The sequence below is a fragment of the Podarcis gaigeae genome, assembly GCF_964106915.1.
Source record: "Podarcis gaigeae genome assembly, chromosome: 8".
NCBI classification, from domain to species: domain Eukaryota; kingdom Metazoa; phylum Chordata; class Lepidosauria; order Squamata; family Lacertidae; genus Podarcis; species Podarcis gaigeae.
The window spans coordinates 65,504,000-65,531,166 of NC_139684.1; the positions used below are offsets into that span (position 1 = coordinate 65,504,000).

General features: G+C 48.1%; 1 protein-coding gene across 2 annotated transcripts in view; it reads left to right on the plus strand.

Moving 5' to 3' along the window:
• Positions 1-3,484: 3,484 nt before the first annotated feature.
• FGR (FGR proto-oncogene, Src family tyrosine kinase) overlaps positions 3,485-27,167 on the plus strand; it is a 59,088-nt gene continuing 35,405 nt past the window's right edge. The window contains exon 1 of one of the 2 annotated variants that reach the window (XM_083750848.1): positions 3,485-3,893. The gene's annotated coding sequence lies outside the window, so the exon portion shown is untranslated. The remainder of the gene's footprint in view (positions 3,894-27,167) is intronic. The other variant, XM_083750847.1, reaches the window with a different exon arrangement.

Below are 27,167 nucleotides of genomic sequence, written 5' to 3' on the forward strand. Positions count from 1 at the left end.
AAAAAAAAAAGAAACTTGACATCAATCCTGGATAGCTCAGTTGGTTAGACCATGGTGCTGATAACGCCAAGGTTGCAGGTTCGATCCCTGTATGGACCAGCTGCATATTCGTGTGTTGCAGGGGGTTGGACTAGATGATCCTCAGGGTCCCTTCCAACTCTACAGTTCTATGATTCTATGATTCTACCTTCCTTTCCTCCCCTCATTTTGTTATTTAACTTCTAGTCAGCCTTTGGATTGTAAATGCCTTGGGGCAAGGACTACTCTCTTTTGCTTATGCCCCCCTTTAGCTTTCCTCTTGTGCAAAGGTCTGTGCTTTAAAGGACTGTGTCCGAGTGTTTTTTTTTTCTTTTTTGCCTCAGTGCTTTTCCGGTGAAAACCTGCTCTTTACCACCGAAGCAGAGCAAATGGCCATCCACAGAAAACCCAAATTGCCATTTGTTCCAATTCAGCACTAAAGAGTAGGTTTTGCGGGGAAAGTGCTCTGACATGGCACTTTAAAGGTAAGTGTGAATGAGCCCAATACTGAGCAAGATGGAGCAATGGTCTGATAGTGCAATGATAAACTATGGCGTTCGCTCCCATAAGAGGCTGAGAAGGCAACCAACTTGGACCTCATTTGCACTCTACTTTTAAAGCAGTATCATGCCACTTTAAACACTCACTGGAGCTGCAGTTTGTTAAGGGTGCTGAGAGTTGTTAGGAAACCCCTATTCCCCTCACAGAGCTACCAAGCCCAGAAGAGGGATGGATTGTTAAACCACTCTGATTGTCTTCTTGCTTTTCTGCCTGTCATTGGCTCTGGCTCCACCTCCTGTTGGTCTCCCAGGCTTCCACCTTAGCAAGTCCCAATGGGCACCTAGCCCTACTAGCTATATGACCACCCAAGGTCCCTTCCCATTCTCCATTTCTATGAATTCTGCATAAGAATAACTTATGGAAAATAAGTTTCCACATATTTGGCATGCTTTGACAAGGGCATTGTGCTTCTAAAATGCACACTTTTGAAGAGTTTGGATTTGTAAAGTCAACAAAGAAGGTATAGAATTTATAAAGGAAGTACTAAAGGGAAGCAATGATGGAGAACCTTGCACTTGTAAGCTAGGCAGGGCATTTAAGGTCCACCCAAGTCTACTGGAAGTCTGCCCACTGTCATCCTCTCTCCTGCCTGCTAAGCTTTCACCAGAAATTTTGCAGACAGTTGCAAGCTTTTCTCTTAGACTACAGGCAATATCATTTAACTGAAGTTGTCTATGCACTCTGTGACCTGCAAATCTTATGTCACCCAGGCTCACTCTGTATTGATTCCTTGCACAATTACCCGGGAGAAATTGTGATGTTGTGGAGCACACTTGGACTGGGTACAGGGTTCTTTGCACTCTCTCTCTCTCTCTCTCTCTGATTTCCTAGTTTACAAAAATACAGTACATGCATTGTCTCTTTTCTCAAGTTGCATTTTCTAGAGGTCAGTTTCATTTGCTGTGAGACATTAGTGTAACATACAGTGTTAGGTTAGGAAGGAAAGAGGGGGAGGCAGGGCTGGGTCAGGTGGCAATGCTTCTATTATTCTACTTAGTGTACGTGTGAGGTTTTGTGTCAGCGTCACTTGTGTGGGTTCTTTGCTCTTTTGATGGTCTAATGCAGTGTTTCTCAACCTTGGGTCCCCAGATGTTGTTGGACTACAACTCCCATCATCCCTGACCACTGGTCCTGCTAGCTAGGGATCATGGGAGTTGTAGGCCGAAAACATCTGGGGACCCAAGGTTGAGAAAGGCTGGTCTAATGCACTGAACTGAAAATATGGGAAGCTAGCATGAGCATGAAGACTAGAACTTCCTATTTTAAAGGGGGGAGGTCTGGACATAGAGAGTTGAAGAATGCTACACTTCTTGTTCAATACTAGATTTTGTACTTGAATGGATGTGCAGAATGAACAGCTCCCCCTCCCCCCGGTGTTGCTTGCTCTGAGGATTACTGAGAGAAGTTACTATGCACCATAGGCAGTGCTCTCCCCCCCCCCCAAAAATGTTTAGGGGTATGCATACCCTGACATACCTCCAGAAAAAAAAGCACGGACCATAGGTGAGGTTTGGAACTATATGCTAATACCACGAAAGAACAGCCCTGCAAGTTTTTGGTCAATACCTCCAATGTGGGGATGGGGAACCTGCAGCCCTCCAGATGTTGCTGGACTATAGCTCCCATCATGCCTGACCATCAGCCATGCTGGGTGGGCTGATGGGAGTTGAAGTCCAGCAGCATTTGGTGAGCCACAGGTTCAAAGAATCATGACCATGAGGGTGTTCTAGTCAAATCTCTTGCAATGCAGGAATCTTTTTCCCAGAGTGGGGCTTGAACCCACAACCCTGAGATTCTTGGGCTCTACCAACTACCCTATCCCTACTGCAGGTTTTTTGTTCTCACCTTAAAACACATTTGACATACATTATTTCCATCCAAGAATTCTGGGCGCTTTAATTTACCCCTCAGAGTTAAAAATTGCTGGCAACCCTTAACAAACTACAGTGCCCAGAATTCTTGGAGGGAGAGAATGTGTTTCAAATGTGCTTTAAATGCATGATTTATAACAGGGTTTCCCGAATTTGGGTCTCCAGCTGTTTGTGGACTACAACTCCCATCATCTCCAAGAACCCTGGGAGTTGTCATTTGTTAAGGGTGCTAAGAGCTGTTAGGAGACCTTTATTCCTCTCACAGAGCTCCAGTTACCAGAATTCCCTGTGAGGAGGGATTGTTTAAACCACTTTGGGAACTGGAACTCCATGTGTGGAAACAGAACTCCTAAACAGAACTCTCAGCACCTTTAACAAACTAAAGCTCCCAGTATTCTTTGGGGAAAGCCAGGACTGTGTAAAGTGCTGGCATAGCTCTTTAAATATAAGGTGTGAATGTCCCCTTATACAGCAAAAGAAACTATAATAGATTCTGTGATGAGGGCCTATGAGAAGCAGAGGGCTCAGACCACACCCCCAACATACATTTAAAGCACAAGGGTTCCCCACCATCCAAAAAATCCTGGGAACCGTAGTTTGTTCAGGGTGCTGGGAATTGTAGCTCTGTTGAGGGTAAACTATAGGTCCTAGGATTCTTTAGGGGAAATCATGTGCATCAAATAGAGGGTGCCAATGTGCCTTAGTTATTGCCTAACTCACATTGACCAAGCCTCTCCAGAAAAAAAAAATGTTCTAGGGCTTTTCCAGAGTAGGAACACAGGTGGTTATTCCGGAAGTGCCCTTCTAAGGATGGGGATCTGCACTCGCCCACCGTTAGGCAGTGAATAAGACTAAGAATAATTTTAAAGGAGGAACGTTTCCTCTTCTGAACCAACGTGACATGCCTTTAAAAAAAAAAAAAAAAAACCACCCATGAGAGAAGCCCTTGATTGGCCGTTCCTTCCCTCCTCCAGAAAGCAGCAAGCCGGCAATCAATGAATGGGTGGGACCTGGCGAGTCGGGGGTCCCGCCCTGACAGCTGATTGGGGGCGGTGGCGCTGGAGCAGAGGCGCTCGAGCTGGAGAACTGCTCCCCCCACTTTCCTACAATGAGCTTCTGCTCGGCGAGAAAGGGGAGGGCAGAGAGAAGGAAGGTGGGGAAACAGAGGAGGTGCTTTTCTGTTCGTGGCATTACACCAGCTGAAGGGTCAGTCCGGGGAATATACAGATACACACGCACGCACTCACATGCCTGCGCGCTCAGGAAGTACTCTGGCTGGCCCAAGCCCACTTTCCCTGCGCTTTTAGGGAAGGGAAGGAGCAATCCCAGCAGAGGAAGTGCCGGGAGGAAAAGCGAAGCGACCCCAGCGCTGGTCCTGCCAGTGGGGAAAAGAGGGACCCGTAGCGGGCGAGCAAGCTGGACGAGGGGGCGAAGCAGTTCCAGGTAAGGCGAGCCCTCGATCTCCGGTGCTGTTCGAAGCTGAGTGGCGCGGCGGGTGCGCGGCTTTGTGGATGCGCGCTCGGAGTTGGGGGTCAGGGGCTTAGGATCTCTGCGGGAGGATACCCCTCCCTCCTGTATATATGTCTGTGTATGTGTATATATACATGTATATATGTATGGGTGTGTGGGTGTGTGTATGTGTGGGTGTGGGTGTATATATATATATATATATATATATATATATATATATGAATGAGAGAAATAGAGAAGAGGGGGTCTGGTCGCCTTCCTGTAGTAGCTTCGCCATCTCCGTGGCTTGTTGCTGCATCGAGGGGAGGAGGAAGAGAAGAGCAGCCCAGGCCGCGGAAGCTGGAGACTGGGGGGCGAGGAAACGCGTCCCTAAATAAATGATCGGGGGGCGAACAGTGGCTAGTGGGGGCGGCAAATGTACGAAAGCGTTTGGGGAGGAGGGTGGCATGTGTGGGTGCTCAGAGGAGTGACTTCCCCCGGAGTATTGGGCGGGGAGGAAGGGGGTGTTCTCGGGGTCCAGCACCGTTCCCGGAACTGCAGTGTGGCGGTGTCAGTGGGAGGAGGAGGAGAAGATGGATGGGGAGCTGTAACGCTCTCCGGAGCCCTCGCAGCCTCCCTGGTAAACCACACTGCGCAAGCCGAAGGTGGGGAGGAGAAGGAAGAGAGAGGGCCGGAGAGAGAGAGAGAAGGAGGTGTGTTTGATGGGCACAGGTTGATGTACCTTTGTCTCTCCGCCTCCCCCCCTCCACGGCTGTGTTTCCTCCTCCCACCCATCCCCGTTTCGTGCAACGATGTGCAGGCAAAAAGAAGCAACCACTGTCCTCTCCTCTCTCTCCCCCGCCTCCTATTTCAGCAGCTGGAGTGAGGCACCAATAAGCTCCTTTTGTGATTCCCGCCCCAGGATCGGGACCAGAATCGGCTGCTTATACTGGGAACTGGGCAGAGAGGGTGGGGAACGTTTTCTCTTTCTACTGACGCCCCCTCGCCCCCGGCCGCCTTCTCCTCCCTGGGGACGCCTGGGCCATAAATCCTTCCCTTGCCAGCCGCTCCTCACAGCAAGCAACAAAAGGCTCGGCAGCAAACAGCCAAGGGGGTGAGTTGCCGGCTGCTCCAGCCCTGCAGGGGGAGAAGCGGTTTGTGTATATGTGCGTGCGTAGCGTAGGAGTGTCCTCCGCCTCCGCCTCCCCCCACCGTTGTAAGGCCGGCGACCTACGAGGATCCCTTCTGACGCTGGACCAGACACCTGTGGACCACCTGCCTGCCTTTCTCCTTCCCCGCTCCAGTCTCGCGTTTCTTGCCCCGGCCGGAGCTATATGGTTTAGATCATGCTTTCTTAATTCCCTTTCCTCTCCGGCTCTTCCCTCCCCCGTGTCCGCTTATCTGCCAGATCGGATGTTGAGAGAGGTGTAAAATTAAGCCATCTTTTCTCCCCCACCCCCCTGCCAGCTTTCTGGCCATTGATAAGATTCTTCCCAAGCCCCGCCCCCTCTTCGCTCATGTTGTGAAGAGAGCGTGGGCAATGTCGCCTTAAGAGAAGTTGTGCTACGCAGGAGTCGCAGTCACGGCATCCTCGCAGGAGCCCTGATTCCCCACCAGTGAACTTCGGTCCTCTTGGGTTCCGGACTTGGTGGTCTTTTGCAAAGCATGCCTCCCTCTTGCTACATTACAAAATGTAGCAAGCCAGCTGTCTTTCTGGGTGCCCTCCTGCGGAGTGGGGCTCCGCACTTCTGCCCTAAAGCAGAGCTGTAGGTACGGGGGTGGGGGTGGGCTAGCCAGGTTTTTTGCCCTGCGTGAAACCTCCAGAGGGGCACTATGGAGCCTCCCAGCCTTTGTGTGTGCATGCAAATGCACATGAGGGGGGTGCCAAACTGGGTCTTTGACTCGGGTTAAACAAAGCTTAGTTTCACCCCTGCCTAAAATCCTCCAGACTCAGGGACAGGGGAACCACTTTTTCATTCTGAGGACCACATTTCGTGCTAGGCAACCTCCTGGAGGCCGCAAGATGTCAGCAGCGGTGGACGGGGCCAGAGGCAAATGTGGGCGGAAGATTGAATGTGGTTGTTAGCTATGTACCATACAGGGCCGTCTTACCCATAGGTGTCAGGGGCGGAGGGCATCTGGGCGCCAGGCTCCCAGGGGCACCAGGCTGAGAGTCTGGGGCCTGAGACTTGAGTGCTGCGACTGGCTCTTTTGCTGCAGGAAGTTCTGTGCTGCAAGTTTGGGGGCGACCGAGCCAGCGAGACACTGAGTTGGCTGGCTGGCTCCGCCCTCCTGCATGCCTGGCACTGGGCAACCTGGGGGGCCACTGGGTGGATCTTTGCACCCTGGTGCCGCATATGGTTAAGACAGCCCTAGTACCATAGGCTGACGTTTTACACACATTCATGCACCCCTCTCTGTTGCCCATCTGGGCAAGCAAGAGGCATTATCTAGGCAGGTAAAAGCACTCAAGGAAGGTGTGGCGCAGCATTGTTGAGGGCTGAGGCAGGGCGGATGGGTGGGTGAAGTGGCCTGGGGAGAGTCCTGAGGGTTAGATAGACCTGGAAGGTGCACTTGACCCACAGACCCGGGTTCCCCAGCACTGCCCTACTGCCAGGCTTCCCCCTTCTAACCATGTGCATGGCGACCAGGCCTCAGCACACATTCCGGAGGCTCAGAGTTATGGCGAGAGAGCCGCTGAGGGAAACAGCTTGTTTCCTTCTCTCTTGGAATGGCCCACCCCACTTGTGTCCTTGGTTTCTCTCCTGCATTGTTCTTCTTTTAAAAGAAAAAATGAAAGAAAAAATGCCTGTCTTCTTCCCAAAACTGGGGGTTTCTCCCAGAATGTGACCAACAGTTTCTGCCTCTCCTCCAGCACTCACAGATCCGGGAATTGGCATTTCCTTCCGGCGGAAGTCCTGCTTTTCTCAGCCAGAGGTTGAGCTGGGGGGAGGTGATAGGGTTTATGGGGAAAGGGTTACTATGACTACTCCTGTGCAGAAATGAACATTTTTCTTTCCTCTGTGTGTGCGCTTGCTCGCATGTGCGCCTTCCTCTGGGTCACTTTGCGGGGAGAGTATTTTTATCAGGTTTCAGAAGGACAGTCCCTGCGAGGGAGGGGCTGCAGCTGAGTGGAAGAGCACATGTTTTGCATGCAGAAGGTCTCAGCAATGTAGCGAGAGCACCGGAAGAAGGCAAGCTGCCTCACACTGAGTCAGGCCATTGGTCCTTCTAAGTTCGTACTTTTTTTCAGCCAAAGGGCCACATTCCCTCCTGGGAAATGTGTCACTGTTGGGCGAGGCTGGTGGCAAAAGTGGGTGGAGCAATGAATGCAAATTTTGTACACATGACTAACTTGACACACATTCACACAGCCTCCATCCAATGAAGCAAGAAGCACTATCAGAGTTGCAGCCAGGCAAAAACATTCACATAGGGTGTGAATAACAGAATCAAAGAATCATAGAGATGGAAGGGTCATCTAGCTTACTCCCTGCATGCAAGAATCTTTTGCCCAACATGGGGCTCAAATTCTTGACCCTGAGATTAAGTCTCATGCTCTACTGACTGAGCTATGTTAGGTGAGTGAGGGGTGTGGCGTGAAAGTGGGTGTAGACTGAGGAGTCCTGAGGGCCAGACAGAGAGGGTTGAAGGGCTGCATTTGGCTCCCTGACCTGAATTTTCCCACCCCTGATCTATACTCACTGGCAGCACCTCTCCAGACAGGTGTTCTTCTAGCCATACCTGGAGATGCTGGGGATGAAGCCAGCATTCAGTCTGCAGCATCTCCAGGCAGGCCTAGGAAAAATTCTCAAGTGGTCCTCCATCTGTTGTAGGACTTCAGGTCATTTCAGCCCCAGAGAGTGTAAGTAATGGATGGGGATGTTGGGAGCTGGGGAGTTCAGCAACATCTGGTGAGCCACATGTTCCCCATCCCTAGTGTAGACTTTGCTGCACTAGAGGGACCAATGGTCTTGGTCTGGTAGATGTCAGCTTGCTATGTTCTACATATTTGGCTTAGCTCTAAAGCAACTGCACTGTGATTGAAAAGACAAGTGTGCCCCAACCCAAAATTTATTGCACTGTCAGATAGGATATAGGGGAGCATAATATTCAAGTTATATTGTTACAAGGGGATTATTATTGTTGTTTAATTTATGTACCACTTTTATGATAATATAGCTCCTAAGTGGTTTACAACTACAAAACCAATCCACAGTTAAAGTACACAATAATTTTAAAGCACCCTTAACTAAAATACACAATAAAACAGTTTAAAAGAGCTTAACAATTGAAAGCAGTCAAAACTATAAAATCCCAAGTGTGTCTTCAGGAGCTGAAAAGTTGTTTGTCTGTATTGGATCACAGTCTACTTCTGGGGTGCCCAAACTTGTTTTCAAAGAGGGCCAGATTTGATGAAGTGAACATGCATGAGGGGCGACCAAAGTTGTTGAGCTTTTTTTTTACCCCAGGACATATACTGCAACGGGGGCCAGATTAAATCGACCAGGGGGCCAAATTAGGCCCCCAAAATGGACTTTGGACATGCCTGATTTACTTTAAAAGTCTGTCTCTAGTAACTGGGAGGTTGGTTGCCCCAGATGTGGAAGTATATGACTAACTGTCATGGCAACAGTCATTGGCTGTGTATACCCAGAATGATAGAACTCTTGGGTTGCCTGTGCATTTGGGATGACCAGAGTTTTGGACTGGACTGCAGCAAATGTGTGAAAGCAATTGGAGGATAATCTTTTGTGTTAGAGTTGGTTGAGGGTGGGAGAATCAACCTCTGGTCCCTGTGCTAATTTCAGAAACCTCCTTCATGCAATTTGTTCCCCTTGAAGCAGCCTGCTGGAGGTGGGGGAGCCACACCCCTTTTAGTTCACCCACATGTCCACATGGGCCCTCTGACAATGGTGGTTGGTGCCCATTAGTACTGGCAGGGCAGAATGCAGGGAGGCCAAGGGAGGCGGAGCCAGAGCCTGATTGGGAGAAGCCAGAACCCACAACAGACAGAGGCAACTAATCCTAGTTCCGCCTCCATCCTCTTCCCTGCTGAATTTTACAAGGGCAACACAGAGACCAAGGAAGAGGAAAGTGGCTCTTCAAAAGAAGGGGCAGACAGAGGTTGGTGGGGCAGTTGCTCATCATCCTAATGGACAAGCCACCACAAGATTTCTTGTGTGCTGCTTGGAAAAAGAAGGAAAAAAAATATTTTAATACATAAAGAGAGCATGCAAACATTAATAATGTGGAAGAGGCCACATTGTGAGATTTAAGAAGCAAGCACACCTGTGCTGGAACCCATCCTATGAAATGAGTGCATCTGGGAGCATAAAACGTAGCGGTGGGTTAAATGATGAGTCTGATCTAACAGAGCTACTTCAGAATTATGCTATGGAATCAGTTTCTGCACACAACCTGATAGAGAAAGAGCGAGTAAGAGGTGACACAGTGTAAGTTTATTAGATTATGCACCGTGTGTGGAGAAAGTGGATAGAGGAAACTTTTCCTCCCTTTCGCATGACACTAGAACTTATGTCATCCAGTGAAGCTGAACGCTGGAAGATCCAGATAAAAGAAAGAACTTTTTCGTGCCGCTTGTACTTTAAACTATGGAACTCACTTTCCCAGGTGGCATTGATGGCCACCAACTTGAATGGCTTGAACAAAGGATTAGACAAATTAACGGAGGACATGGCTATTGACGGTTGCTAGCCAGGATGGCTGTGCTGTCCTTCTATGGTCGGAGGCCGAGAGCCTGCTGCACTCATTTCTGGTTTGTGGGCTTTCCATAAGCATCTTGGCCACTGTGAGAACAAGATGCACCTTTGGCTTGATCCAGCAGGCTCATCTCATGTTCTTAACCTGCACGGCCAAGCAAACACCACCATGCCATTTTATTAACAGCTCACACGTGTTTCAGTGGAGGGTTTTGCCTAGAAAACCCTCATGATCTGCACCCCTCCCCACCTTCCCACTGGCACCTTTCTGCAGGGTTGAAGCCTCTGTTTAAACATATGTGAGCCATTCAGAAACGCCACCATGCACATGCAGTTTGTACTCAGGAAATCACCAAGTACAAGATGTAGCAGCATACGAAGCAGCCCCCGCAATTCCCTCTCCTCCCCAAGACATCCCTCTGCCTATTCAAGGTTTTCAATGGCATCTGGGAAGTGTGGGCAAGTAGAAATTTGAATGGAACAAGGAAAGAATGTTCATCTACTCTCTATTGTGTAACCTTGTGCTTCTGTATCTGGAGCTGCACAATGTATGGCAGTTTATTTTTCAGTAGCATTTTCAGCATGCAAAGTGTGCTGTGGTGCTGATTGTCTTCATCCAGTCAGTGCTGGGCTACAACAGAGGCATTTTGCATTCTTTCAGACCAAGTTCTCAAAAGCTTTAATCTGCCCCCTGGAGTATTGTGCTCTCTCTCTCTGTGTGTGTGTGTGTGTTTCCAGGTTGCCCAGTGCCTCCATTCTGCAGCACTGAGCAAAACCATGTTGACTGTTTAATTCAGGAGTATCTAGTGTGGCACCACCCAGATGTTGTTGGACTTCAACTCCCATCCAGCATAGCCAGTTGTTGGGGTTGATGGGAGCTCCAGTCCAACAATATTTGGAGGGCACCATGCTGGCTATGCCTGCTTTAATTGATATAATCACAGAACTGGGAGGAGCCATATGCGGCATCTAGTCTAGCTTTGATTTGATGCAAGAAATCCCCAGAGCATCCCCAATAGAGCATCCCCAGCAGGAGAGGGCTATTTGCTTTTGCTTGAAGGCCTCCCTTCTAGGTAACTGGTTCCATGCCCAAAATGCCCATCCGTTCAAGAACTTTTCCTTAATGTTAACTGACACCTACCCTCCTGTAATGCAGGATGTAAATGAAACAAGTAATAGTGCAAATACAGTGGAACCTTTGTTTTTGAGCGTCTCGGAAGCCAAACGATTCGGAACCTGAGTGCTGAAAACCTGGAAGTGAATGCTTCCATTTCTAAACGCACTTCAGAAGTTGAACGGCTTCCAAGGCGTGTTTCTCCCTTTTTCCCCATTGAAATTGCTGACCACCCATTGCGCCTTGGTTGTCTCACATTTCAGAAGTCGAAAGGTCTTCTGGAACAGATTACGTTTGACAACTGAGGTTCCACTGTACCTGCTATTGAGAGTGGGCTCCTTGTGCAGAAGACTACAAGCTCCCCCCTGCTTTGCATTGCCATCATTCTTAGGAACATAGGATGTTGCCTTATAATACCAACTCAAAACGCTGGTTTGAGGAACTTGGTATTAACACAGACTGCCAGTGTGGTTGTGCAGGGGTTCTGAGAAGTATCCAGCTCAGCCTGGAGATGCCAGGGATTGAACTGGGAACCTTCTGCATGCAAATCTTGAGCTCCGCTACTGATTCTTGTGCTTCCTTTCTACCTCCACTGTCAGAGGCAAAATGCCTTAGAAAGCCAGTTGCTTGGAATCACAAGGTGGGAGAGGGCTGTTGTGTTAGGGCCTTCTTGCAGGCTTCTTGTAGGCATCGGTCTAGTCCAAGATGCTGAACTAGATAGGTCTTTCACCTGATCATGGAGGCTCTTCATATGTTCCAGCTGATAGAACATCACATTGGTGTTGGGGCACCAGTGAAAATATTAATCTCCTGCAGTAGGAAGGGGCAGTGGCAGAAGGGGCAGTGCATGCAAATGATCTATGGTTCAATCGGGGGCATCTTCAAGTAGAGCTGGGAATATCCCTTCCCTGAAACCCTGGAGAGAGACTGCCAGTCAGTGTAGACCATGGGTAGGCAAACTAAGGCCCGAGGGCCAGATCTGGCCCAATCACCTTCTAAATCCGGCCCATGGGAATCAGCGTGTTTTTACATGAGTAGAATGTGTCCTTTTATTTAAAATGCATCTCTGGGTTATTTGTGGGGCATAGGAATTCATTATTTCCCCCCCAAAAAATATAGTCCGGCCCTCCCCACAAGGTCTGAGGGACAGTGGACCAGCCCCCTGCTGAAAAAGTTTGCTGACCCCTGGAGTAGACAATACTGAGCTGGGTGGAGCAACGGTCTGATACAGTATAAGTCAGTTTCCTATATTCCTATGACAGGAGAAGCCATCTATGCTGGTGGAATATTCAACACCATATTTAAAGGTACAAAGAGCCCTCTCTAGGTCAGGAGCTGACACTGTGTCAGCCAGCCAAGTCAATGGCTGTGAAGCTCATGAGACAGACTTGATGGAGACAGCCCCACCTTGTTGATTGGCCTCAGCAGCACCTGGGCATCAAAGGTATGTGTGGCCAGATGCAAAAAGGAGAAGATAGGGCTCTTGCATGTTTAATAGCATGATACCTGCTGAAGTGCCCTCTTCTACAGAAAGAGCATGTAGAAGGCAGAAAGGGATCTAATAGACCTTTTGGTGCTTTAAAATAGATTAGCATGGCTTTCCGGGTGCTTCCTCCCCACCATAGTGCTCTGGAATGTGTTTTCCTAAACAGCAGATTCACTTGGCTTCTTGATAAGGCAGACCTGGCTATTTGCCACGGTTTCTGCTGGATGCATCGTTCTGCTCTGGGTGACTCCCAAATGTTCCATCGCGCAGGAAGCTATGGAGAGAGGCAACATGTTCTCAGAGGTGGAGTGATCCTCTTCACAGCCCTGCCACTGACTCATGCAGCCTTGGGGATGATGTTTCCTCTTCGTGAACCTCTTGCTTTCTCGCCCTAACCCAGCAAACAGAAAATGCTTGCTTAGTGCCTTCTTCTTTGGACACCCTCATGACGGCTGTCACGTCACAACTGTGGCAATCTCTGGCTAAATGTTGCTGGGAAAGTACCAGAGAGCTCACCCAAGAAGTGTTTCAAGTTCATGTTTAGTGGAGGAGGATGTGGTATCTATCTCAGCATTCCACATTCCTGCTTAATCTGGATACAGATGGTGCTGCGGGTATAAGGTTTTTTAAAAATGAAAATGTGCATTTATAAAGGGTCATGGCCTAATCTGTGCATAGTGTAGCCACTGATTGCCTGTCACCCACTGCTTCCTTCCTATGAATCTCCTGTTTGGAGCAGGGGTTCCCAGACTGTGCTCTGCAGACCACGGGTGCCCCTGGTCCAGGAGCTTCATTCCCTGCTAGTGGAATACTGTACTCTCCCCAGAAACACTTGTCTGGCATCTGCTTCGCTAGCTTTTTAGCACCACATGAAGACAAATGTTATTTCCCTTAGCTTTTAGTGGGTGATTATTATTTTTATTGCTAAGGGTGGTCAGCTCAGCCCATTTCCACTTTGTCAGTTTCACATGCACCCAGTTGTGAGTTTGTTCCATCTCATTTGGACAGATTTCCCTCCTAAAAGCATGAGGGGAAAGAAATTGCGTTTGAACCATGTATATTCTTAATCTAAAACACACATTTATGAATGCTTTCCGATACGTTTGCCCCCATAAAATAGGCTTCTTTGGTGTGCATTTTTGAACTGAACTCATTTAGGAAAATTCAAAGAATCTGTTTGGCAGCTGAGCTCCAATCTATGTACAAACTTGGTTGGTTCACTTCAAAAATGCACCTTTTAGGAAATTCTAGCTTCAGTAATGTTAAATTAAAGAAATGGAAATTAAGGTACAAGAAGTCAGAGATAGAATAATGAAACAACTTTATTGTGTTAAAATGAAAATGTACATGATTTGGGTTATAATATATTTGAAATTGGGCAACATGATAAAAAGGAAGATACAATAAGTATTGAAATAAGTTAACAAATTGCAGGTGTTATGTATTACAGAGAATGCAGGGTTGGGAGGATGTGGGGAAGTCCAACAGATTTGGAAGGAAGGGTAAGGAAAATTTGTAACTTTTCTTTTTTGCATCTATAATACGTTCTTTATTCTTCTTTCTGTATTTTATAAAACTAATAAAAAATACTTTAAAAATAAAATAAAAAACAAAATGTGATCCAAACAAACTTCTACTCCATCCCCAAGTTATTACTACTTCTGTTGTGTGTGTGTGTGTGTGTCTGTGTCTGTGTGTGTGCGCGCTTCTATCTTATTATTTTAGCTCTAGTGTTAATTTGTTGTACAGTGTTACCTCGGGTTAAGAACTTAATTTGTTCTTGAGGTCTGTTCTTAACCTGAAACTGTTCTTAACCTGAAGCACCACTTTAGCTAATGGGGCCTCCTGTTGCTGCCACGCTGCCGGAGCACGATTTCTGTTCTCATCTTGAAGCAAAGTTCTTAACCCGAGGTACTATTTCTGGGTTAACGGAGTCTGTAACCTGAAGCGTATGTAACCTGAGGTACCACTGTATCTGAAATGTTTACTACTTTGGAAGCTTTGTTCAAAAGGTGGAATATAAATTTATTTAAAATGAAAACAGATTATGTCTACACAGTACCATTGGGTTCAGTGGTGATTACTCCTAGGTAAGCAGCTGTAAGGATTGCAGTTTAAGGATAGAAATGGCAAAGCAGCAGGATTTGGCTAAATATTTGGAGGAACCTCTTAGTGGTAAGAGCTGTCTGTCGTGGAACAAAATCATCTTGGGCGGTGGCTGGCTCTCCTTCGCCAACCGCTGGGTGCTCATCAGTAACTGCAAATGTCTTGCACTGAACTGGGTGTTGGACCAGATCATTGGTGGGCAACCTCTGGCCAGTCATGGCCTGCCAGGCCATTTCCCCCAAACCACGCCCATCACTCCACCAGCTGCCTTCACTGGTGGCATTGGCTGGTGGGTGGAGTTTGATCCTTCTGGAGTCCTGGGGGAGCAAGCTGGCAAAGCAGACTCCTGCAGTCAGCAGAATTGCACTCACCAGGTGGTGAGTAGAGAGTGCAATCCTGCTGGCGTCAGCTTCACCTACCCCTGCAGGCCAACTCTGACAGGTAGGCAGGACCACCACCTGTCAAATGACAGATGTTGGCCTGGCAGGTTGAAGCAGCCTTTGCCAAACAGACGTGCCGACTGAGTTGCAGTCAAAACATCTGGAGGGCATCAGGTGGGGCTTAAGAGAGAAAACAGAATGCAAGGTCACAGAGGTCACAGATGTGGCTAATCTGACATGGAAGATGATAACTTCCTGACCTGAGCTGCGAAACAGATACCGCCTGAAAAAATGCTTTGTGGCACATTTTTATAAGCTTGTAGATTGTGATGTGAGTCGCCATGGATTTAGAGCCCTATACCTAATTAGGTGAACGGGGCCGGGAAACCCTCCAAGATTAAATATAGGCTGTATATACACTGTACATTTAAAGTACATTTAGAGTGCAGGTAGAGAATCCTGGGAACTTTAGTTTACCACTCACAGAGCTACATTTCCCAGCACCCTTAACAAACTACAGTTCCTGGATTTATGATTCTTTGATTCTTGGGAGGTGCAGCTGTAAATGTATGGTGCGTCTGCAGCTTCTGAGTTTCCACTGGTGCGCTCAGTACACCCGAGTGCCTCATTGCAAGTAATAGATAACTAGTCACAGTGCACACTCCAAAGATGAGCTTCTGGCAAAGTGTTGTTTTATAATTTAAAGGAAGTTTCTAACCCTCAGGTGAACAGTGGCAGGATTGAAATAGTACACTGGAGATGGAGTGACGATGATGGTTAGAAAACACCAGGGCCAAATCAGTGTGGGTTCCAGGGGTGAGGTTGCACAACTAGGTGACCCAAGCCATTTCTTCCTGTCATAATCTTCCCTGACTTTCATGATGTTGCTTCCTTTCTTTTTGCTTCTTGCCATATATGTGAAACCCTGGAAAGTCCCAGATTCTTCTATTTCCCATAATTAAGGCAATTCATGTGTCTTGCAGAATACAGTCTATGCCACAGAGCATAGCTAGACTTCAGTGTGCCTTCAGAAGTGTGAAGAGCATTTTGTCCTGACCCTCCCACTCTGCTCAAACCAGGCTCCTGTTCCCACGCCTCCTTAAGAGGCACCTCCTGGGTTGCATCAGATCACAGACAATTCTTACTGGAGGGTTAGACCAGGGCGGGGGAACCTCAGGCTTGTTGGTCGTATGTGGCCCTCCAGGCCTTTCCATCTGGCCCTTGGGACTCTCCCTAGGCCACGCCCTTTACCAGACCTGCTTTGCCGCTCTCTGGAGTTTTCCTGCCTGGCTGTGTCATTGGACTCTGAGAACAATGCCTCTTGTTTGCCTGGATGGGGAAGGGACCGTGAAGGTTTGTGTAGAAGCTAGTCTGCTCTACCAAGGCAGGGTTCTCATTGGTTATTCTGCTCATTTTTGCCTCTGGCCTTGCCCACTGGCTCCCCAGATGGTTGCCTAGGAGGGAATGTGGCCCTCGAGGAGCTGAAAGAGGTTCCCCATTTCAGGGGCCCTTGAGAGGAGATTCCCTCCCACGATGCAACCTGCCCTCTATTCCCATTTCCCCTATCTCAAGCCCGCTTATATTGCTGTTCATTGGACATTCCTTTGCATGCAGCTCAGCAGCCTTTGGCCCCCCAAACCCCACCCCCATCCCCTCCGCAGTCCTCCTCAGCTTCCTCCTTGAAGCTGCTGTGAACTGGACCGGAATCCTGGTGGCTTCCTGTCTCCATCCGGTTTCCCTCCAGCAAACGCCCTCACCACTTCCTCTCTGGCTTGTGCTTCGGACCCTCTCTTTCGCTTGAAAAGGTCCCAGTTGCCTGGCTTAGAAAATATATCCCCTTCCCCACAATGCAGTGCAAAGTGTAGCAGGGAGTCTCGGAAGGGCAGCCGTGTCTTGAACAATTGACAGATGATCGTCTCGCAAGTCTGCAGCCCACTTCATCAGAGGAAGGAAAGTAGAATTCAGTCCTTGCAAGCAGAGGCCAAACAAAATTTTGGGGGGGCTTTTAGGCAGGGATGCTGTTGGACTGCAGCTTCCCTCCTGCTTGCTTGACCACTGGCTGTGCAGGCTGGGGCTGATGGGAGCTAGAGTCCAACAAAGTCTGCAGAGCAAGAGGCTCCCCAGCCTGCCTTAAAAACAGAACAAATTTAATATATGAATAGAGGAAGCTGCCTTCTACAGATGATTGGGGTTGATCTAGCCCAGTAGTGTCTGCACTGGCTGGCAGCAGCTCTCCAGAGTTTTCCACCTGGGGTCTTCTCAGCCAGGGACTGAGCCTGGGACCTTCTGCATGAGAGATAGATGCTCTGTGACTAAGCTTCGTCCCTTTCCCAAGACTATAGGAAGCTGCTGCATTCTGAGTCAGACCATTGGGCCATCTAGCTCAGCACTGCCTACACTGCCTACACTGCAGAGTTTGAGATGGGAGTTTTTTCCAGCTCTACCTGGAGATGCCTGGGATTGAACCTGGGACCTCTTGTATGAAAGCAGCTTCTCTGCCACTGAACTACAGCCCCCTCCTCCAAGCACATTTATTCTCAGGGCTGGCAGCGGGTTAGCATACGTGCGGGGCTCTTTTTTTCTGCTGCTTGGCTCTCCGCTCTCTCGTTTGCACCTGACAGGACCTGCTACATCCCAGCATCTCCTGGCTAAGCCCTTTCTGTCCATGACCATCTGCCTCCGTGTGCAGGCTGCCATCTCCTCGCCAGCAACTTGGGTTGTTGGGCAGAAGTTCAAAGTTCTCACGCCCACAAGAGGGGATGGAGAGAGTCCCCTGCGAAGGAAGGTTGCAGCCTTTGGGACTTTTTAACTTTAGAGCAAAGACGAGTAAGAGGTGGCATGAGAGAAGTGTGTAAAGTAATTCAAGGCACGGAGAAATAACTGACTAGAACTTGAGGACATCCAATGCGGTTGGATGCTGGAATATTTGAGACAGATAAAAGAAAGGGGTGGGTGGCATTGCTTTGTGGTGGTTCTGGTCCTACTTGGATGGTCATTTCCAGAAGGTAATGCTGGGGGACTATTCTTTGGCCTCATGGAGCCTTCAATGGGGGGTTCCTCAGAGTTGGATATTTCCCCCTACACTGTTTAATCACTGAGTGGGGTCTGCCATATATGTTGTCAGCCAGTGCTTTTTTTCTGGGGGGACGCAGGGGGATGCATACTCCTAAACATTTTGTGATTTTTGGTAAAGGGTAAAGGGACCCCTGACCATTACCGTATTTTTCCTTCTATAACACGCAGATTTTTTCTTCTAAAAAGGAAGGGGAAATGTCTGTGCGTGTTATAGAGCGAATGTGTGGTCCCTGGAGCCGAAAAATCATGCAAAAATCAAATCGCGGCGCTGCACGGAGAAGCGAAACCTGAAAAGAGGAAGCGGCTGCTTTCCTGCATTCTGCCTCAGGGTCTTACTGCCCACCCTCCTTTGTTTCGTTGCTGTGTTTGCTGAAACGGAACAAAGAGCAGGGAAAGCCCCTCCCCTCCAGGCAAGCTCCGGTGCTGCTGGGGGAGAGGGAGAGAGAGAGGGGGAGGGAGGGAGGGAGGGAGGGAGGGAGAGAGAGAGAGAGAGAGAGAGAGATGGCTGGCTGGCTGGCTTGGGTGGGGGAAAACTTTTGCCTTCCTTTCCTCCCTCCCGTTAAATCCCTCTCCTGCATTCTTAGCCAGCTGCTTCTCTGCACACCCCTCTAATGTCCCTTCTTTGTTTTTCCTTCGCTCCCCACTTAAAATGTGGTTACAAAGCATGGATCCTCAGGATCTTTGCATTGGGTCACTCCAAATTCACCATCAGATCACATAGCATGTCCATGGCTACAGCCTGCACCAAAAAAATCACGCACCCACTGTTGCCTGGGGCTGCAATGGTGCAAAAATGTGGTTAAAAAGCATGGATCCACAGGGATTCTCAGGATCCTTGCATTGGGTCACCCCAAATTTACCATCAGATCACATAGCATGTCCATGGCTACAGCCTGCCCCCCCCCAAATCACATACCCACTGTTGCCTGGGGCTGCAATGGTGCAAAAACGTGGTTACAAACCATGGATCCACATGGATCCTCAGGGTCTTTGCATTGGGTCAGCCCAAATTCACCATCAGAGCACATAGCATGTCCATGGCTACAGCCTGCCCCCAAAAAATCACGCACCCACTGTTGCCTGGGGCTGCAATGGTGCAAAAACGTGGTTACAAACCATGGATGCACAGGGATTCTCAGGATTTTTGCATTGGGTCAGCCCAAATTCACCATCAGATCACATGTCTGTGGCCACAGCATGAAGCACAAAAATGATACATCCACTGTTTCATTCAGAATGTTTTTTCCCTTGTTTTCCTCCTCTAAAAACGATGTGCGTGTTATGGTCAGGTGCGTGTTATAGAGCGAAAAATACGGTAGGTCTTGTCGTGGCCAACTCTGGGGTTGCGGTGCTCATCTCGCTTTATTGGCCGAGGGAGCTGGCGTACAGCTTCCGGGTCATGTGGTCAGCATGACTAAGCCGCTTCTGGCGAACCAGAGCAGCGCACGGAAACGCCGTTTAACTTCCCACCAGAGCGGTACCTATTTATCTACTTGCATTTTGACGTGCTTTCAAACTGCTAGGTTGGCAGGAGCAGGGACTGAACAACGGGAGCTCACCCAATCGTGCGGATTCGAACCACTGACCTTCTGATCGGCAAGCCCAAGAAGCTCAGTGGTTCAACCCACAGCGCCACCTGCGTCCCGTGATTCTACTTTTGTCCATTAACTGTATTTATTTTTCCTGATTTGAACTGTAAAATGGGAGAGGTTGCTTGCTCTTGATAGGGCTACACTCCTTCTGAAGAGCAGGTATTTAGCTTGAGGGTACTTCTAAATCATTTGCTGTTGTTTGAGGCTCAGGTGGCCTCAATAGCACAAGGTGCCTTCCATCAGCTTTGGCTGGTGGCCCAGCTGCCCCTCCTCCCACCTGTACAGAGATGGCCTATGTTGTCTATGCACTGGTAACGATTAGGTTAGATTACTGCAATGTGTTATATGTGGGGCTGCCCCTGAAGATGGTTCAGAAACTCCAACAGGTGCAAAATCTGGTGGCCAGGTTACTCACTGGGACAAGATGGTTTGAGAATTTGAAGTGACCTCTCCAGGGCGCAAGCCTGGGCAGTGTGTCTGGAGGTCCTGGGCTGCCCAGATGACAAGACTTCCCTCTTGGCCTTAATACTGTGGTCCAGTGTGGTGTAGTGGTTAAGAGCAGTAGACTCGTAATCTGGTGAACCGGGTTTGCGTCTCTGCTCCTCCACATGGAGCTGCTGGGTGACCTTGGGCTAGTCACACTTCTTTGAAGTCTCTCAGCCCCACTCACCTCACAGAGTGTTTGTTGTGGGGGAGGGAGGAAAAGGAGAATGTTAGCCGCTTTGAGACTCCTTTGGGTAGTGATAAAGCGGGATATCAAATCCAAACTCCTCCTCCTCCTCCTCCTCCTCCTCCTCCTCCTCCTCTTCTTCTTCCTCTTCTTCTTCCAAAGGAAAGCAGGAGATGTTGGAAGGAAGCATACAAGGTGCCATCCAACCATCTTAGGGACTCCACTTCAGATTTGTGTAGTGTTACTCCTTAGCCTTTTCTTCTACTGAAGACAGCAGAGGTTTAGGATCAGTTTTCCTTCTTCTAGATTGGCTACTTTCCTAGGTTGACAATCCCATCTGCCTCTCACTTCCCTTTACAGCATGTGCAGAAATTGCCATATTGACTGTTGGTCCCACTATTGGTCTCGTCCAACCAACTGCCGGAGCCTGTCTTAAGTAAATTAATAATAATAATAATAATAGTTGAATAATGGAATGTGCTCCCACAGGAGGCAGTGATGACCATCAACTTGGATGGCTGTAGAAAAGGGAAAGTGGTGGGCCTAGGTAAGCTAAGTGCTTACAAAACCAGAGGCCTAGCCTGCCTCCTTGTGGCTCTTCCCACCCCCAGCCTCAACACCCTTTCCCCTTGCCATTGTGCGAGGGCAGAGCCTGTGAAATATTCTGGGCTCTGTTCCCTTGTTGATTTATGCTGCCAGATTCCTCTGGGGACAACAAGCCTGCTGGGATGTCAAAGGGGGAGTGCCCCAGGGGGTATGCAAAGTCAGGCTCTCTTACTTCTAACAATAGCCCCCCCTGGGTTCAGCTATTTTAAGCTTTCAATAGGATTCCAATTACGGATGCTTTCATTATTCTTGGGGGAAACCCAGCTGCAGAGAAAGGGATTAGCAGCAAGCAGAGGGACTGGTGATGGCAGGGAAAAAGCTAGAGCTCAGTGGCAGGATGTCTGCTCTGAATGCAGAAGGTGTTGGGTTTGATCCCCAGCATCTCCAGGTAAGACCTAGCAGAGTCTCATTTCTGATTTTCTGGAGAGCCGCTGCCAGTCAGCATGAAGCTAGGTGGACCAAGGGTCCAATTCAGTATAAGGTGGCTTCCTATGTTCTTATGAAATCTCTTCCATTGGAGGAGAACAGAGTTTCCTTGCTGTTGTTGTTTGCTGTGATTTGTAGCATCTGCAAGCAAGACTTTGGCCATCTTCTTCCCTGGCCATTCTATGGTTGTTTCCCCCTGTGGGGTTGGTGGGAGGAAACCAGGGAAGGGCCATAGCTCAGTGGAAGGATGTGTCCTCAGTATGCAGAAGGTCACAGGTTCAAGCCCAGGCATCTCCAGTTTTTAAAAACAAGAGCATGTGCAGGTGTTAGGAAAGACCCTGGACGGCTGCTGCAGAGTTGAGCTGAGTGGACTAACAGGGCCCTGGTATAACCTTCGGCAACTCTTGAGTGCACTGGTTCCTGTTTTGTTCTCCTTCTACCAATATTAGCTCTGAGGTTCCATCTGCACTATTCATTTAAAGTGGTTATCATACCACAGCTTTCCCCCAATATTCCTGGGAACTGTAGTTCCTTAAGGGTGCTGAGAGCCCCTAGGAGCCCCCTATCCCCCTCCCCTCGGAGTTCCCTGGCAAGAGGGATTGATTGTTAAACACCTCTGGGAATTGCAGCTCTGTGAGCGGGATAGAGACTGCCTAAAAAGTTCCAGCACCTTAATAAACAACACTTCCCAGTATTCTTTGGGGGAAGCCTTGGCTGTTTAAAGTGGCATGGTGCTGCTTGAAATGCATGGTGCAGCAGGGGCCTGAATGCTAGAGCAGTGTTTCTCAAACTCCATCCCACTCCCCATGGACTACTTTAAAATTACTGAGGGTCTCGGGTGACCACTTTTTTCATTCTACAAATTGAAACACATATACAGTACATGGGCACCTGCTGGGGTGTGGGGCAACACCCAGGTGAACACAACCCGCATATCCCCAGCTTTATTAAAAAAGAAAAAGTTTATAGCCCTGGTAGAACCTGAGATATATGCAGGTACAACTCTCCTTGTTTTGCTTTGTGAGAAACCAACCTAATTATTTATTTGCAGTATTTACTTTGTGCACTGCCCTGGTTAAAAAAAATAAAACAAAACCCTACAGATGCATATGCATAACTCACATTTTAATAACTGTAGTTTTTCCTTCCTAATGTGAGAGATGTGCTTCTGGATTAAATATGAAGAAAAATAGCCTTTTGCTGCTTCTTCCATGTCTGAATCATTATCAAAACCAGGGCAGTATAATGCAAATCTTGGGCACCAAGCCAAGGCTGCCTTAGCCCATTCTGATAATTTGGCTCAGATCCAGACAGCTTTGCTCCCCATCAGAAAAAAAAAATCAAGTGCATGGCCAGGTATAGATGTTCTCAATCGTTCAGCCTCCCTCCTTTCTGCAGGCCACCTGGATGGAGCTCATGGACCACAGGTGGAGAGCTGCAGCATGTTCTCCAAATAGAGCACATTGACCACTAGACTATTTCTTCCAAGGTGATATTGTGTACAGGTGACTCCCCACTTACACGGGGGTTACGTTCCTGGGTACGTGAATTTAAAGGTAAAGGTAAGGGGACCTCATCTGGCTTTATTGGCCGAGGGAGCTTCCGGGTCATGTGGCCAGCATGACTAAGTCGCTTCTGGTGAACCAGAGCAGCGCACGGAAACGCTGTTTACCTTCCCACCGGAGCGGTACCTATTTATCTACTTGCACTTTGATGTGCTTTCGAACTGCTAGGTTGGCAGAACTTACGTATATGTGAAATTGTGTATAGTGGGAACATCATTGGGTTCAATGGCAGGTGGGATTGGGGGTGAGGAAAAACAAATTTCCCGGATGCCCACCATTTGTTTGTCTGTGTGTGTGTTTTGCCAAGCTCATGAAACTGAATGCGCACAACTTGAACTCCCATAAGTGGGGGGGGGGGGAATGCCTGTACATTGGTCTCGTACCCAATAACAAAATACGTATGTTCTCTGTCAGTTGTGAAGTAGCTCCATAGTTTTCAGACAACTTTTTAGGGGACAGAAAGAAGGGAAGAGTTTTGGGTGGGTGAATGGGTGCTAATTCAATGCACTTTGATGCGGAAAGCCATGTCCATAAACTGATACGGACCGGATTTTGTGCTCTGGTACCTGAGCTTGAATACAGCATATGAATCCCAGTGTGAACTGCAGTTTCAGAGAATCTCAGGGCAGGGAGAGTGCTGTTGAACCCACGTTCAGCTTGCAGGCTTCCCCGAAGGAACTGGTTGGCCACTGTGAGACTGCAATGCAGGAGTGGATAGGCCAGCACCACTCTGACCCAGCAGGGCTTTTTTAAGGTTCTTATATCAGGTGGCTACATGTAGCATTTTGTGATTGTTAAAAACAAACCCAGCAGTATTTGGTAGCAAGGTTTGCAGGTGACATTCTGCAAAAATGTAAGAATTGGGCCTTTGGTGTTTAAAGCAGGCCTGCGGAATCTGTGTCCCTCCAGGGGTTGCTGAATTCAACTCCTATCAGCCCCAGACCAGGAGGGGAGATGCGTTCCGGCAAAGTCAGCCCTGGTTTAAACAATTAACCTGTTAGATTATTCAGTTAACCTTCTGATGGGCTAATAATGTATTCCAGAAAGCTTGGCAACCAATTTCTTTTTTTAAAGAACATCTTTATAACATTGCAGGAGGCAAACTGCATTTTAAAAGAGGAATTCACACACAAAGACATATGCACACACAAAATACATTTTTAAAGATGTGTGCATATATCTGCTGAAAACATAGCATATGCTTCTTGGTTCAGAAGATTTTTTTAAACTGGCATGTAAATTTAATCAATTGCTTAATCATACAAGCTGGGAGTCGATTAATCAATTTAAATTGCATTTAATTGGGCTGCAGCCCCAAAAAGAACGTATTTGTAAAAATGGTTTAATTGCCCCACCCTCAGCCTAGTGGAGGGGACCTTGTTTTAGCTAATGTTCTCAAAGACGATGGCTGTGGTGTGTTACAGGCCGCAGACCTCACAAAGTTGCTTCCCCCCAAGGTGTTTGTTTGCAGTTCTGCTGCTGTGAACTTCTTTTCTCATGGTATCTGAAGCAAATGTACCGAATTTCATTTATGGTGCGGAAGGCTCACAATGCCTTAATGTGGTTTAAGGAAGATGGGTCTCTCCATCTAGTTTTATTTCATTTGTTTAAAAGCATTTCTCAATGGCTTAATATTTTAAAACCTCCCAAGTGTATGTATATGGAACATACAACTTAAAGAAACCTTAGCACAGCATCATAAAAACAGAGTTACAGTCTAAAAGGATCTGGACTATACTGCATTCAGTGCAGGTTTTGTTTTAGCTGGAACTCACTGGAACTCAGTTCTGGCACCTGTCAGGTGGGCACCATTGCCATTCTAAGAGAACAAGAGAGGGGTTCATGGAGAGTTCCAGCACCTCTTTTCTAGAAAAATAACATTGATCAAATGTATAATACTACTTTAAACAATCATGGCTTCCAGAGAATCCTGGGAAGTGTAGTTCACTAAAGGTGCTGAGAGTTGTCGGGAGACCCCTGTTCCCCTCACGAAACTACACTTCCCAGAGTTCCTTGGTAAGAGGGATTGGTTGTTAAACCACTTTGGGAATTGTGGCTCTGTGAGGAGAATAGGGGTTGCCTCACAACTCTCAGCAACCTTAACACACTGAAGCTCCCAGAATTCTTTGGGGCGGAGCCATTATTGTCTAAAGTAGTACGATACTGCTTTAAAAGTAGAGTCCAGACAGGACATTGTATGTTATCAGTAGTCCGGGGGAAGCCAAACTGCAGCATTCCAGTTATTGTTCAACTCCAGCTTGTATCGGCCCCAGCCAGCAAGTCCGGTGGTTGAGGAGGATAGGAGTTGTAGTCAAACAACTAGTGGAGGGCACCAGGTTGGCTACCCTTGCAGCCTCTGGTGATGTTGGATCTGTACCAACTCCTCCTGTGTGCCCAACCTGGAATAGGGAGGATGAAGCACATCTTCACAAAACGTTAGTCAGCTTAACAGTGGCTTTTGCATGTGTCTCCCCTGTCTGGGGTCCTGCTCTCATATTCATGGGGTGCCTGGGGGGGTCATGCATCAAGACACATACACACCCAGTTCTGGCATACAATTTTAGACCCTCAGGGCCAGGTCAGCAGAGCTGGCAGGGTGTGTGCGAAGAAGGCAAACTGGACACGGCTCCATCCCTAAAATGCAGAAGAAATCCTAAAAATAGCTCTTGGGTTTCCTCCAGCCTAAAGCCACTGACTGGCAGCAGTAGGTTCAATACGTACGGGAAAGAAGAATCCTCTTGCCCAGTGCTTAATGAACGACCTTTTATAGTGCAGTTGTGCAAAGGTTGGGATTCTCCCAAGCCTGTTAAAAAGAATGCCACCCAAGCCTGTCAATTCCTCCTCCTCGTGGGTGGGACTGTTTTGGCTGCATAAGCAATGGGGTGGCCAGTGCAATATTCTGTGGGATAGCTATAGCTATAGATATAGCTGTAGCTGTAGATATAGCTATAGCTATAGCTATAGATAGATAGATATAGATTAGATATAGATATAGATATAGATATAGATATATAATTGTTTCTCTTACTGCTGAGAGATATAGCTCAGCAGCTAAGTGTCTTCAGTTTCTGATGGGAAATACACAGCCTGCCTCATTTTAATGTGGAAAACATTCTGGAGCTATGGCACTCCCACTGAAAAGGCCCTGTCTGTTGTGCTCTTTTGACAGATGTCTTGAGATGGCCCCTGAAGCAAAGCTGGCGGGGGGGGTAGTAGATAAGCCTGCCTGCCGCTGCCAAGGTAGTAGTTCAAGTGTTGCTTGCCTTGTACATAGCCTTGTACACAGCAGGGAGACATTCAACCAAACATACCAATGAAAAACTCCCTCGGAACAGCACAGCCAGCATATGCTCCTTCAGCAAACATCTAGGCCCATGTGCTTGGCGGCTAAGCATCACTTCCAGCCCTTCTGCAGTCCCCCTCTTGGTTAGTTGACTTTCACACGCACAGAATTAACCCATAAGTTGGGCACGGAGTGATCACCACTGTTGCGCTTCCAATGAGTGGAAAGGCTGCAAGCCTGAATGCATTTACCTACTTCCAAGTAAGTCCTATTAAGCTCAATAGATTCTACCTCCTACATTGTGCATGGGATTGCAGCCCGCATCTTTGCCTAGCAGGATTACAGCCTAAAGCTTCTATCCAAGTTTTGAGGGACAGAATAGGGAGTAGAGAGACAGTCACACAGGTGCCCCTTCCGCTAAAACATCCCACTCAGAGCCTGTGGGGCTGTAGAGAAGCCAATGTCTCGCAGCCCAGGGCAGCCGCTTTGGGATCTGCAGCCTCACCATATACACCCCAGCTTCCTCTTGTGTTCTGAGAAATGCAGCTCCGGGCCGATTGCAGCCAGTGACTGTGCAGAAGTGAAAGTTGGGCTGTGAGTCACAGCAAAAGTAACCAGCCTTGCCTTTGGTTCAAAAGAGCAAGAGGTCTGAGACTTGGCGCCATCATGTTCACTCCACCTGGCTTTCCCAGGGGCTTCAAATGTATGGGATTGATGTGACCCAGGTCTCCCAGTATACAGAGTCCTGGTATGGGAGTGGAGAAGCTTTGGTGCACCTGATGTTGCTGAACTGCACCTCCCATCAGTCGCAGCAAGCATGGCCGATGGCAAGGGATGATGGGAGTTGTAGTTCAGCAACATCTGGCGGGCCAAAGGTTCCTCGCACTTGTCCTAGCATAGCAGCAGCTGTATTTTCTAAGACACTTTCTCTGTTTTAGGGTGCTTCCAGGCAACCTGTCGATGGAGCAACACGATCCTGATTTGTGTGCATGGAGGGCTATTTAACACAACCCTTCTCATTTGTTTGTGGGGAGGTTCAATGACATTCATTGATCCTTCCCTCCCTGGTGCATTTCCCCATCATTTTCCGTAGTATAAAAAGTCTAGTGTTTTGGGGAAGTGTGTCCATTGTGCAAGACCTCCCAATCAACTGTAAATACACAAACTTAAATTGACCAGTATGTGGTTGAATCCCACCCAAAAATACTTAACAGCCTCGAATTGCTCTTAGTTCCTGTTTTT